Below are 12,687 nucleotides of genomic sequence, written 5' to 3' on the forward strand. Positions count from 1 at the left end.
AAAAACGCTTTTTGTTACACGGCATCACAGCTTTGTAACCAAGAAACCTTTATTGAATTTGTTCCTATTCGTCGCTTTAGTTTGACGAGTGGGTTTTGTCTTAACCGTGCCTTTAAGGAGCAATCAAAGTATGTAATAATCACTACCCATGGAGTCCGTTCGCATCACCACTCGCGCACAAACCAGAAGGGCCGCACCTTAAATCTGTGGACATGTCTTACCGCCAGACATGGTGCTTCTGCCGGGTTGTGCACACATCATTGCTCTCTAGTACAACGCCAGCAGCATCGGTATCATCGATAACTCATTTTTCATGTTCGAGGTCTCTAATGTATCATCAGCATCGATGTTGGCCATTGAAAATCCCCACACGCGAATTCGGCGTCACGGGGATCCCGGAGGCCTCCGAGCCCGACGAAATCTGCCCCTTGGTGGGATCTTTTGTAGGGTCGCACGCACATAGATATATCAGGCATCATCTTGCAAAGTGGGGGTTTTCATCTCACTAACAACATTGCCTGGTATCTATTGCATTAGGCTGTGGTTGTAAGTGGGTATGAGATACTCCGTGCCAAAAAACCTCTGCCCTGTGAGTTTGGGTGAATCCTAACTCACATGTCTTCGCGATATTTACTGCACCCGGTTGAAAGTAACAATGCTAGCATGCCTTTTGTAGTAAAAGGATGGCAGAGTCGCTAATACGCTAAAAAACGGGGACATTGCAATGAAGCAGGTTTCAAGGTTGTCTTAGTGCAAATTGTCAATATCCTGAGCTAATATGGGCGTTTGCTGTTTGTAAACATGGCGCTTGTGTTCTTGGAGTTGGAGTAAGCGAAGTGGGAAAAAATTGTGGCAATAAGCGAGTACCTGCTGCTATGATTGATAAAATGACTGGTGTAGTCTTATAAAATCCTGCATTGCTTTTCTGATCCTGATCATGCATGATTGGCAAGTACAAGGTTGGTTGAACAAGTGCATCTGTGGCTTTGCTTGGCTTACTGCTAGAGCTGTACGATTTACCAGAAGAACGAGCATGAGGAGTTCAAACTCGATAACCAAGAGAAGCGTGATTGTCGTCGCTAGTATCCTTTGGTGCTGTCCCAGTCTTTCTGCGATTCCTAATTTGACATTTTCACACAAAACTGTGTCCTTTGCGTTCTTTGGCTCCACTCATAAACTCGCAGTTTGTTGGGATACGGGTTCAAGCATAAAATAAGGAAGAAAGTCATCACTTCAATACAAAATAGGATTATTTGGCTTGCCAAAAAAATTACGCCCACCTCCCCTCGCGGGAACCCTGGTGTGATGCGACGCTGAGGGTGTTCAAGCGCAAGCGGAGAGCAACCGCCGACCGAAAGGCTGCCGGAGAGCGGCACACCGGTTATATTCTAGGCACTTATATATGCGCAGCGTGCCCGAAGGAGAGGAAACCGCGGAGAGAGAAAATACTGCACATGCGAAGCACCGCCCACCGGCGGAGTGAGAGCGCGCTGGGCCGCACACGCTCTCACCTGGGCACGCGCCGGCGCCAGTGCGTCTGGCGCGGCTATGACGCAATCGAATCCAACACAATCCACTTTAATCCAAATCCAATCCAAATCCAATCCAATCCAATCCAAGTTAAGCCAAGCCAAGCCAAGCCAAGCCAATTCAATCGAATCCAATCGAATCCAATCCAGTGCCCCTCGAGAGAGAGTGTTCGCTATCGGAGAGGAAAGCGGGAGAGTGGCTCCGGACAACGGACGCACGCAGGAAGGACAGGGCCGCCGATAAGAGATGCTCTGAGCGTCGCATCTAAAATAAAAACAACATGCAATTGAATGCTCCTTGGGGACGTTTGGCAGTTTTAAATGCAGAGCATTTCAGTAACTCACGATGTCACCCGCGTCGTGCCGTCGTAGTCCGCACCGTCGTTGTCCGCACCCCTCCCCCTACACTATATAAAAGAAAATACTATCCGGCGCCAGGTTTCGATCCCTCGACCTTGCGGGCGGAACGCAATGTACATGGTGCTCTACCCACTGCGCCACAAAGCCTACACATAATGGGAGCCTACGAACGCGCCTTATATACTTGACTCATTAAAATTACTGCTGACGAGCGCTCTCTCGTCAGCAGTTGCCACAAGTGCAACAACATTAACGTAACGCAAACTACTTAACGTTGTGCGCCCCCGGAAATGCTCTGCATTTGATCGTGCCCCTCGCGAGGGGGATGTTTGACGCTACCTCTTGCAAGACCGAGTGCAACCGCCGAGAACAAGGTCCCACGTGCGGCGCGCGCGCCGTGGACTGGTGGCGCCATCTGTCAGCTGCGACGCGAACTACCATCAAGGCAGTCAGAAAACCCGAACGCGCTAAATACAAACTGGGCTGCTAAAACAAAGCTTTAATATTGTTGGTTACACCTCTCTTCCGCAGCCTCGAAGCTCCAACGAAGTGTTCTCTTTTTTCTTTGGAGATGAGCACGCATGTTTTTTCTGCCTCACAAGTATTCTGTTGAATCATTTCAGCGCGCTTATGGGGATAAACATCGCATATTGATTAATAAAGAGCGACGCCCAGAACCCGCCGCGGTGGCTCAGTGGCTAAGTCGTTGCTCTGCTGAGCACGAGGTCGCGGGTTCGATTCATGGCCGCGGCGGCCGCTTTTCTGATGGAGGCGAAAAGCAAAAACGCCCGTGTGTACGAGATTTCGGCGCACGATAAAGATCCCCAGGTGATCAAAATTAATCCGGAGCTCTCCACTACGGCGCGCCTCATCGCCTGCGTTGCGTCGGCGCGTTAAACCCTACAATGAAGTCAATCAGCGATGCCCAGAACTTTAGCTCGTCTGCTGGGAAACTCGCGATCACTAGTGGCCACTCCGCACAAGTGCCTCCATCGTGCCTCCACCATGAGCCTCTACCATGGTCCAAAACGGGAACCCTACTTTGGACTCACAGAATGGCAGTGTTCTGAAGTTACAAAGCAACTAGCGCAAGAGAAACGAGGATGACGAAGGATATAGACACAGCGCGGTCCTCGCCTCTCGTCCTCGTGCTCTTCTCTCTTGCGCTGGTTGTTTTCTATCATCATGAAGCAGTACCAGCTAAGCTCAGCTTGCCATCTTGCTATTCTGAAGGGTTGTGACATCTCTATGTCCCTATGGCGTCGCGATAGTAATAAATACTCAAAAAAGGTAACAATCTGATGTAAAAATGTTTCTCTTAGAGGTAAATTTAAATGTATACTATAACAGATATATCTTATAAAACAGTTTCGTGATAATTGTTCCCAGGAGCTTGGGGACGAGCCATGACGAAGAACAAGCCACCATACAAGAAGAACGCATGAAATCTCACGCAGTTAGCCCTGGCCAATCCCCCCTTGTGGGTACGTGCCTAAACCTTTGATGGTATCATCATCATCATCATCATCAACTATGTGCTTGTATCTGTCGAGCTATTGTCCTACTGCTTTGAGCATACAAAGAAGAGGAGGCAGAGTTAGGTGGTGCCGTCGAATACGACGAAGACAGAGATCGCTTTACCGCAGTCCGCTTGCCTTCCCTTACACTTACTCCTTCTTTCCGTGCTCAAGCCCTGACTGCGCGATACGGCGAAGACCCCAGCGCCCTATATACAGATGCTACCCCCTACCTTGGGCGCGCCGGCCACGTAGCCTGCGTAGTCACTCATACTGGCGAATGCGTCACTGCCGCCACTACTACCACAAGCTCAATCGATGTCGCCGAAGAAATAGCCATTGCCCTGGCCGCCATTTCCCGCCCTGACCAAGTAACCATCCTCACCGATTCGCAAACAGCCTGCCAAAATTACCAAATTGGCCGAATTTCTTCATCAGCACTTCACATCCTCAAAAACTGCTCAACGACCCCTGACATCCCCATCGTCTGGGCTCCTGGACACGCCGCCATCCCCAGCAATGAAGCGGCTCACGCCGCGGCTCGCGATATGATACACCGAGCCATTGCCGACGGTGGCCAATGTTTACCCCCACACGATCAACCCCACCCACTGAGTGGCTAGACGGAGATTCTCGCGCATTACCGGCAAACTCGCCGTCGTCTCCCACCACCACACTGGCGCCTCTCCAGAGAGGACGCTACAACTTGGCGGCGGCTACAAACGAATACCTATCCACATCCCACCCGCCTCCACCTCATCTTCCCCACCAAACACTCTTCCCTCTGTGCTCACTGTCCCCAGCCTGGCACCCTCTACCATATACTGTGGGAGTGCCAACGAACTCCAGATTTGCCCCCCATTTCCAACCCAACCTTCGAGCAGTGGAGGGCTTCCCTGGCCAGCCCGGACCCGGATATCCAGCTTAAGTTGGTGACCCGAGCACGGACGGCCAGCCGAAATCAAGGCATCCCGGACTAGGGACGCCTTCCACAGGGCAACGCCCACACATCAGCCTCTGCTGGATAAATAAAAATATTTTTTCTCTCTCTTTTTCCGCGCACGTGGTTGACACTCCTTCCCGACTAGACGCGCCTCATGGTCGCCCCTTTGTCTCGTCTTACTGGATGAATCGAACAGCTAATAATTATTTTGGTAGCCTAACACGACCTAAATGTATAAAAGAATTATTATTTTTAACAAGAATGTGTAGAATCAACCTAACATACGTTGCAGAAAAACATGGCTCCACTTACGGTAAACAAATTTTACAATCTTAGCAGAAAGCATTTCTACAGCTGAGTGCTTTGGCGCCACTCTGACTAAAAATGCTGAGCACATTTCGAAGACAAACGACAAATCCGCCAATCTCCCCCAATGACCGGTTGCTGATAGAGCCATTCCTGTGGGCCATAATGCCATTCTGTCTGACGTAAAACGTCTGGATGTGCGATGTTAAATGAAATACCCAAGTTTCTGTGCGCCAAGCATTCTGATATTCCCGATAAATTTAAGTCATGGAGCGTCCCGGTGTACAAGCACGCTCCCTCAGCTTCAGTCAACTCTATTCTTGTTTTTCCGGAAGCAATTATAGACCGAAATAAGATACAACTTCAACCCGCATATCATTGAGATCGGCTTTGGTTGGGATGAATATTAAGCCTTTCGTTTGTTGTCGAATCACCGTGCATTTCCCGTAAATGTACTGAAATCGCAAATTGATTGTGGGGTTAACGCGCCGACGCAACGCACGCGATGAGGCGCGCCGTAGTGGAGGGCTCCGGATTAATTTTGACCACCTGGGGATCTTTACGTGCGCCTATATCTCGTACACACGGGCGTTTTTACTTTTCGCCTCCATAAAAAAAACTCAAATTCACGACCTCGTGATCAGTAAAATAGCAAATGCAGTGAGGCTAATTTTCACGGAGAAAAAATAATTTCTGTACCACACCACAAGACATGTCCGCTGTTGTTGCTGCAAGTCAACATTTGTCGTGAAATATGCGGCTGAAGTTAACACGAATTCATCCTATATGTGCCTAAATGACATAAATTGGTGGTTATAAAGGCCTAAATGGCACTTTGAATGCCTGTATAGGCGCCTAAAACATGAAATTTTCTTGCCTAATGTTCCACCTCTAATGAAATTTCATGCAACATAACCGCAGGCTTCACGTCTTCCGCTTTATGGTTTAGTACGACTCAGTGACCACCAACCCAGGAGGACATTTTACAGACAACTTTTAGCACCCACGAAAGTGTGGTGCACAGTGGAGTAGTATAGCCGGGTCTATGACCCTGTATCTGTGAAATGGAGTAGCCGGGAGCAGATCCGCTTCCAACCTCTCCGCTCAATAAACCAGTTAAACCACCACCACCACCACCACCACCACCGCGCCTTTCGCCCGTCGCTTCCAGTCTCGCCTCTGCCGATCAACAGAGCATACATTCATTTTGGTGCTAGTGCGCCATCAACTTTTCGTCGATCCCTGCCAACCTATGGAGGCATCATAGTGCTAATTCACTGGACTCCTACGGTTAAAATGCAGACTCAAATTTTGTAGGAACTCAAACGAGCTGATATTACCTCCTGGCTAAAGCGGCCCTTTTTAATAGCGAGGCTATTTAGCAACTTTTAATTTTTCATTTCCGCAGTTAAAAATACCCAGAAATCTCCGAACGCGCACACGTCGCCGCGGGCCTTGTGGCTACCGCCTGGAAGCATTCCCTTCGCCCTTTTGCAAGACAACCATACCCACTTACGGAGATTGGCCAAGATTGCCCCCTCCCTCGCAAAAAAACTGCATCGTGCACCGTAGCCCTGGCACACGTGCTCGGAACGAGAAAGACTCCAATGTTCGCCGTAAATGTGGCAACACCTACTTATAACGAGAAAGACTAGTTCGTACCTACGCGCCTCGAAACGTGATGTCACACGATTATCACTTCCGAAAAGCTCACACTGATAGCAACAGTGACGGAGTAAAGGCTGTTGCTGCAGCGAAGAAGAAGCAAATCGGTGGCGATTGTTAGCTTAAACCATTATGACGATCGTCAAGGTTGCGTGCAGTTTCGCTACAATAATGTCTCACGAGTTATTATCAGCTCTCTTCATTTTGTTTCATCTAACAAGTCCAAAAACGATGGTTTTTTGTACAATAGGGCACTTGAGGACTTTGCCCTAAAATAATTTAGACAATACAGTTCCTAACTTGAACGTCATTTTTCAGACGTCAAGATTAGGATCCTCGGATCCTTTCTTTAGGTTTCTTTAGGCATGTACAATGATGGGTGTGCTGCTCCTATAGTGTGTCTGAAAATTGCGCAATGTCAAGGGGCAGTAGAGCATGTGCTAAATGCGTCTTGCCTCAAACAACTAGTCCCGAGATTTATTTGCTTAAACAACTATAGAATATCATAAGAGTCTTTAATGTCGACTCTCACAAGAACTATCAATAATCCTGCAAAATAATTGAAAACAAATATTGACAACTGTCAGAAGGTCGTACGTACTACGCACTTTTCTTTGTGAGCTTAATATTTTAATATTAACCTATGCGTTTGGGCTATTCGCAATCTTTTCTTCCCTAACCGCTTTCCCACTCCTGTTTTTCTATCTCTAGTTTTTAGGCTTAACCCCATTCTATGTACAAATGATGTGCCCGATGCATTAACTGACAGACTGTTTCAGCAAAGCCCAGCCGAAGCTGCCTATACATGGAAACTTGCAACTTCGGGAGTACATTTGTGCAGTGGCGTATGAACTCACAGAGTGGGAGTTTTCGGAAATTATGCCAATAACAAAGAGAAACGGAGATATTGAGTTTGCACAAATTTTGAGTAATCTGCCTCACTTGCCCAGGTGTCGAAGTGCTTTTTGGTGATGTATGTACCCCTTGTTGCGATGCTGTTACGCAACCCGGCTTCCGCGCTTGGATGAACCACCAAAAACCTTCTGCCGGTCTTCCCTCATCGAATTTCTATGACCCGATGTGTTTACAGTGGCGAACTATGCGGCTACTTGACAATAGCCTTTCAGCGAAGTCGTGGGACCTTAAGCGCCAACCGGCCAGCGGCGGTGCTGACAATAGCATTACTTGGCGCCCCGCTATGGAAGCTTCAGTGGCGTGCCCGCGAATCGTTGCCATGCCATTTTCGCGGCATGTTTGGCGACGCTGGAGACGTCTTCAACGAGCCAATCGACGAATATTACGACCGAGGAATGCAACACGTCTTCCCGGTAGTGCAACATCACCAGGACAAAACGGGGCTCTGACCCATGGCGGATAGCCACGGCGGGGGCAACCTAACGATCGCCTGCGCAGGAGAAGAGCGGGTCTCGTGTGTGTGCGGGGGGCGGGGGAGCACTACTAACAGTGCCATTTATTTTGTGATTGGTACGTCCTGACGTCAGCTGAGAAAACGGGTGAGAGGAACGGACCCAACGCGCCTATTTATTCTCTCGCACGGAGGAGCGCACTGCCTGTTCTCAGACACCGAGATGTAAATATTTGTATATAAAGTTCTCTTCACCTTCAACTTCGTCATCTAGACTGCCCCGGCACGACACCAACCACGGTACACTTCGACCACGCTACCCTGGCTCGCAACAGTGGATGGCAGCTCGGCGGGATCGGCCAGCGTCAGCACTTTGGTGAGGGTACGTGCCTGAAGTTCTACCTCTCGTATTGCCAGACCTTGCTAGCGCAGCGCCGTGCGTTCTAGGTTTTGACTGTTTGTCACTAGTTTCTACGTCGTTGTAGCAAGTAGGCGAGGGTAAACTATTCGGGGTGCAGTATCACAATGAACAAGTTCAGACTACGGGAACACCTCAAAATTTGGGAAGAGTTAGGTCTTTCTGTTGGCCCCGCAAAGCGAAAAAAACACATCCTCGGGCCTATGGAGGCCAATGAGGTAACTCTAAAGGAAGAGTAGGAAGCTTATGAGGACATTCAGCAGCGGGCTGAACGTGACAGCCAAGCGCGGAAAGAGCAGGTGGAAATTGCGGCCAGGGAAAGAGCTTCCGAGAGAGCGCATGAACTCAAGATGAAGGAGTTGGAGTCTCGGATGTCCACTGAACGCTCTGCTCGATCCTTGCGGGAGTCTGCGAGCCTAAGAATGCAAGACCTTCTGCAGCCGTTCAGGGTTGACGAGGACATCGCTGGTTTTCTAATGGATTTTAAATGCTCTTGCGAGAAGGCAGGTTTCTCTTCCGACGTTTGGCCCCAAAACATTTGGCACTACTGCCATGTCCTGTCGACAATGTAATCGCGCAGTTGACTAAAAATGATGCACAGGTGTATGACAAGGTCAAAGTAGCTCTCCTGCGGAGTAGGTACCGCCTGTCGGAAGATGCCGCAGTGCGAGCAAAACCCGAAGCCGCGCAAGAAAGTAGCGAGTCGACCGCGTCGGCAGGTCGCGAAACGCGAGCTACATCCGTGACCCCGCACGTAAGTAGCAAGGCGATTGCGTTGGCAGGTCGCGAAGTGCTAGCTAACTCCGTAGCTACTCAACAACGTAGTGAGCCGACTCTCGGCAGATCGCCAAGCGCGTGCTAACTGCGTATCCGCAGCGGAAAGTAGTGGGTCGGCCGGATCGGCAAAACGCGAAGCGTTACCTTTGTCCTTAGGCGCGTAGAGAAGTAGCGAGTCGACTGCGTCGGCGGATCGCAGAGCGTGAGCCGAACCACTAGCCGCGCAGGTTGGCAGCGAGCCGCTTTTGTCCGTAGATCGCAATGTGCGAGACGAAAGCAGGAAGTCGGTTAACCGGCACGTGGTGTTTCCGGACCGCGACAAAAGACCAGGTTTTGATCCCTCGTCGGTAACTTCCGAACAGTTTACGAACGCTGAGAAGGGTGCGCTTGTCGTCAAACAGAACACGTTTTTGACACGAACCTCTCTCCACGAGAACGTGGAAGGCTCAACGGCTTTAAGCAGGGGCGGGCCGAAGGCGAAGGCCAGCGAAGCCGTAGATCTTGGGGCGCTGAGTAAGCCACCGAGATTACAACCCACCCGAGTGGGCCTTGGCGATGCTTTGGAGATAGCAGAAGCTAGGGATGACTCACGTCACCAATCGGGGCTATTCCCGGGCACGTTGTGTCCCGCAGGGAAACGCGGGAAAGAGGCGGGCCCTCATGATCCGTACGGAGAAGATTGCTCAACGCGAACAGCGGTCCAGCACATGGCAATTGGCCAGGCCAGCTTAGAAGTGTTTGTAGGCCCGGGTAGCCAGAGTAGCAGTGGCGGCTATATGTCACAGAAGTTTTATTGCAAGTTGCCTGGGATCGGTGCATTGCCGCTCGACTGTGCCTTGATTCCCAAAAGAAAGAAACGGAGGCGACCTAGAAACAGCCAGAATGAAAAGTCGACGAAAGAACACGAACCCTCTCCTTTTGCAGCATTCAGGGCTAAGATGGGCAGAAGCGGCAGAGCGAAACAAAAACTCAGAGGTATGAGGGAAACAAAGAGGCCACTCCCTAGCCGTGGAAAACGCCGAGGGGCGCTATGCCAAAAAGGACAGAAGGGGGTGACTAGGTTCCGCAAGAATTCTCGGAGAGCTAGGAGGAAGGCGTTTCGGGGAGAGAGTGTTGACCGCCGACGCGTTCGTCATGCTTGATCGTCCAATTCTTCTCTAGCTTCCCTTCAATTCAGTACTCTCCGCACGCGATGGGCCTGTTTTCCTCTTCAGTGTCAAAAACCTCCCTCGTACAGTGTGCGGTGCACTTTGCAAAAGATGAGAAAAGCACGTTGGCCTAACTGGCAACAACGTTTCGGCACGCTACACCCGGAAAAGTTTGTTTTGACGAGGGCTTAGGATGTTTTGAAGGGTTTAGACTAATGTGCGTGCGCTCGCATAGCTCTGTACTTTATCATTGTGTTTTGTCAGTCAAGTGTTTACGGAGTTCTCGTAAGACAGAGGAAGTTACGCGTCTATTTCTTTTGGTTGGCAGTGTGTGAATCGTGGTGATACGTAAGCGTAAATTTTGAGTTTTGTTCAAGAAGTGGTTCATGTGTGCGATCTAACATCGCGTAGTTAGACCATTTGTTACACGTTAGAGAAGTAGTTATTGTTCGTGATCGAGCACAGCGTGAGGTAAGCGTAAATTTTGTATTCGTTGGATAAGTGGTAATGTTTGTCATTTAACGTCGCTTAATGTAGGCGGAATTTGCGTTTCAGTGTTCATTTCGTCTTGCCCTGATGGAGTGTACGAGGTTTTTGTATCAACCCGCAAAGTGTGCGCGTTTAGTGCTAGTGTTTATGGCCAGTTTGTATTTTTGAAGCATTTATTAGTGCTAGTTTAGTTGTGTTGCGTAATGCTAGCCCCAACGCAATTTTATGGTTCAGTGTAAAGAAGGGAAGCTACAGATTATTGTTGATTGACGTATCCGAGCTCTGTGAGCTAGCTATCTGTAGGTTATCTTTCAAATAGGTTTCCGAGTATTTGGGGTTTTCGGTGTCATAACAAGTTTCATTTTCGTAAGTGTATGTGCGAAATATTTTGTTTTTCAAAGAGTCGTGCAAAAGCCATACTTTATATTGCTGTACCGTTGTATCAGTCTCGTAATTTTGCCTTTTGTGTTGTACACGGTGGTGAAAGGCGTCCGTTGCCTCGATTACCTCGTATGGCACTTCAAGCTAAGTAGCTTTGACAAATGGTACTGGGCAAAAAGGGGAACGCCTTATAAGTTTCTGCTGGCTTCTCGCTCGTTTGCGTCATCTGCCTGATATAAGCTCCTAAAGCACATTCATGATTCTTTTGCTCTGCTGTAATTGTTTTAACAACACCCCAAATTGAGGCCTGATTCTGAACTTGTGCCATGAGATAAGCGGCTTGAATCGTTTCGAGGGGTGTTATATTTTCATGGGTCAGTAATTGTTTTGTTGTCATGGTCTGGCATCCCGAGTGGTGTTCAGAAGATGCTTTCAGCATCGAGTATGGTTTAACGATGGTTGTCCTGCAGAGTTCGTCATTTCTGCAGGAGCCGTGTGTTCGTGCCTTCTGTGGGTTCACGCAGGAGACCAGGGAAAGAAAGCAGCACTTCGGAGAACTCCGCCTCGAGCCCTGGGTGGACCTGCTGACTACCCGCATCATTCCAGCCGAGGCGCGATGAGCCGCTCCTGATCCTGATGCATTGTTTGGCGGCGGGGGTGCTGTTGCGATGCTGTTACGCAACCACGCTTCAGCGCTCGGGTGAACCACCAAAAACCTGCTGCAGGTCTTTCCTCATCGACTTTCCACTGCCCGGCGAGTTCACAGTGGCTAACTATGCAGCGACTTGACAAGAGCCTTTCAGCGACTTCGTGGCCCCACAAGCGCCAACCGGCCAGCGGCGGTGCTGAAAATAGCATTACTTGGCGTCCCTTACTTCAAGCTTCGGCAGCGTGCCCGCGCATCGTTGTCATTCTCTTTTCGTGCATGTTTGGCGATGCTGGAGACGTCTTCAAAGAGCCACTCGACGAATATTACGACAGAGGAATGCAAGACGTTTTCCTGGTTGTGCAACATCGCCAGAACAAACAGGGGCTCTGACCCACGGCGGATTGCCACGGCGGGGGCAACCTAGCGCTACCCTGCGGAGGAGAGTAGCAGGTCTCTCGTGTGTGTGCGTGTTTTTTTGCGTGGGGGCTCTACTATCACTGCCATAAATTTTGTGAATCGTGTATCCTTACGTCAGCCGAGAAAACGAGTGAGGGAACGGACCCAAGGTGCCTATTTAATCTCTCGCGCGCAGGAGCGCACTGCCTGTTCTCTGATACCGAGATGTAAATATGTGTATATAAAGTTTTATTCTCCTTCAACTACATCATCATGACTGTCCCGATACCACGATACCAACCACGGTCCATTTCGACCACTCTACCCTGGCTCGCAACACCCTACTAATCTTTAAGAGCTTCTTTTAGAGATTTTGCGCTAACCAACAATAATGATGCGAATTTGTATTACGAGGAAATTGATTGTTTTTAATTATTCCCCAATATATGTTTCACTGATTAAATTAAAGATTCTTTTAGAGGTTTTGGCTAACCAACAGTTATGATGCGAATCTGCATTTCAGAGCATATTGGGTGTTTTTAAAGGTTACCCAATGTACTTTTCACTGATTGATATATGCAACTTGTTTTTATTCAGAAATCGTACTCATAGCACTTCGCAAATTCTGGGAGATTTCGCCACACAGCCGCGCCAAAATGGTGAAAATCATATTTTAAATGACACCCCTGACGGGCCAGAAACACGTAACAGCTAACGCAACGCACAGCGAAACTCCTGCTTCA

This window comes from Haemaphysalis longicornis, unplaced genomic scaffold (assembly GCF_048455015.1).
Source record: "Haemaphysalis longicornis isolate Haplotype H1 unplaced genomic scaffold, Haemaphysalis longicornis Haplotype H1 scaffold_43, whole genome shotgun sequence".
NCBI lineage: Eukaryota > Metazoa > Arthropoda > Arachnida > Ixodida > Ixodidae > Haemaphysalis > Haemaphysalis longicornis.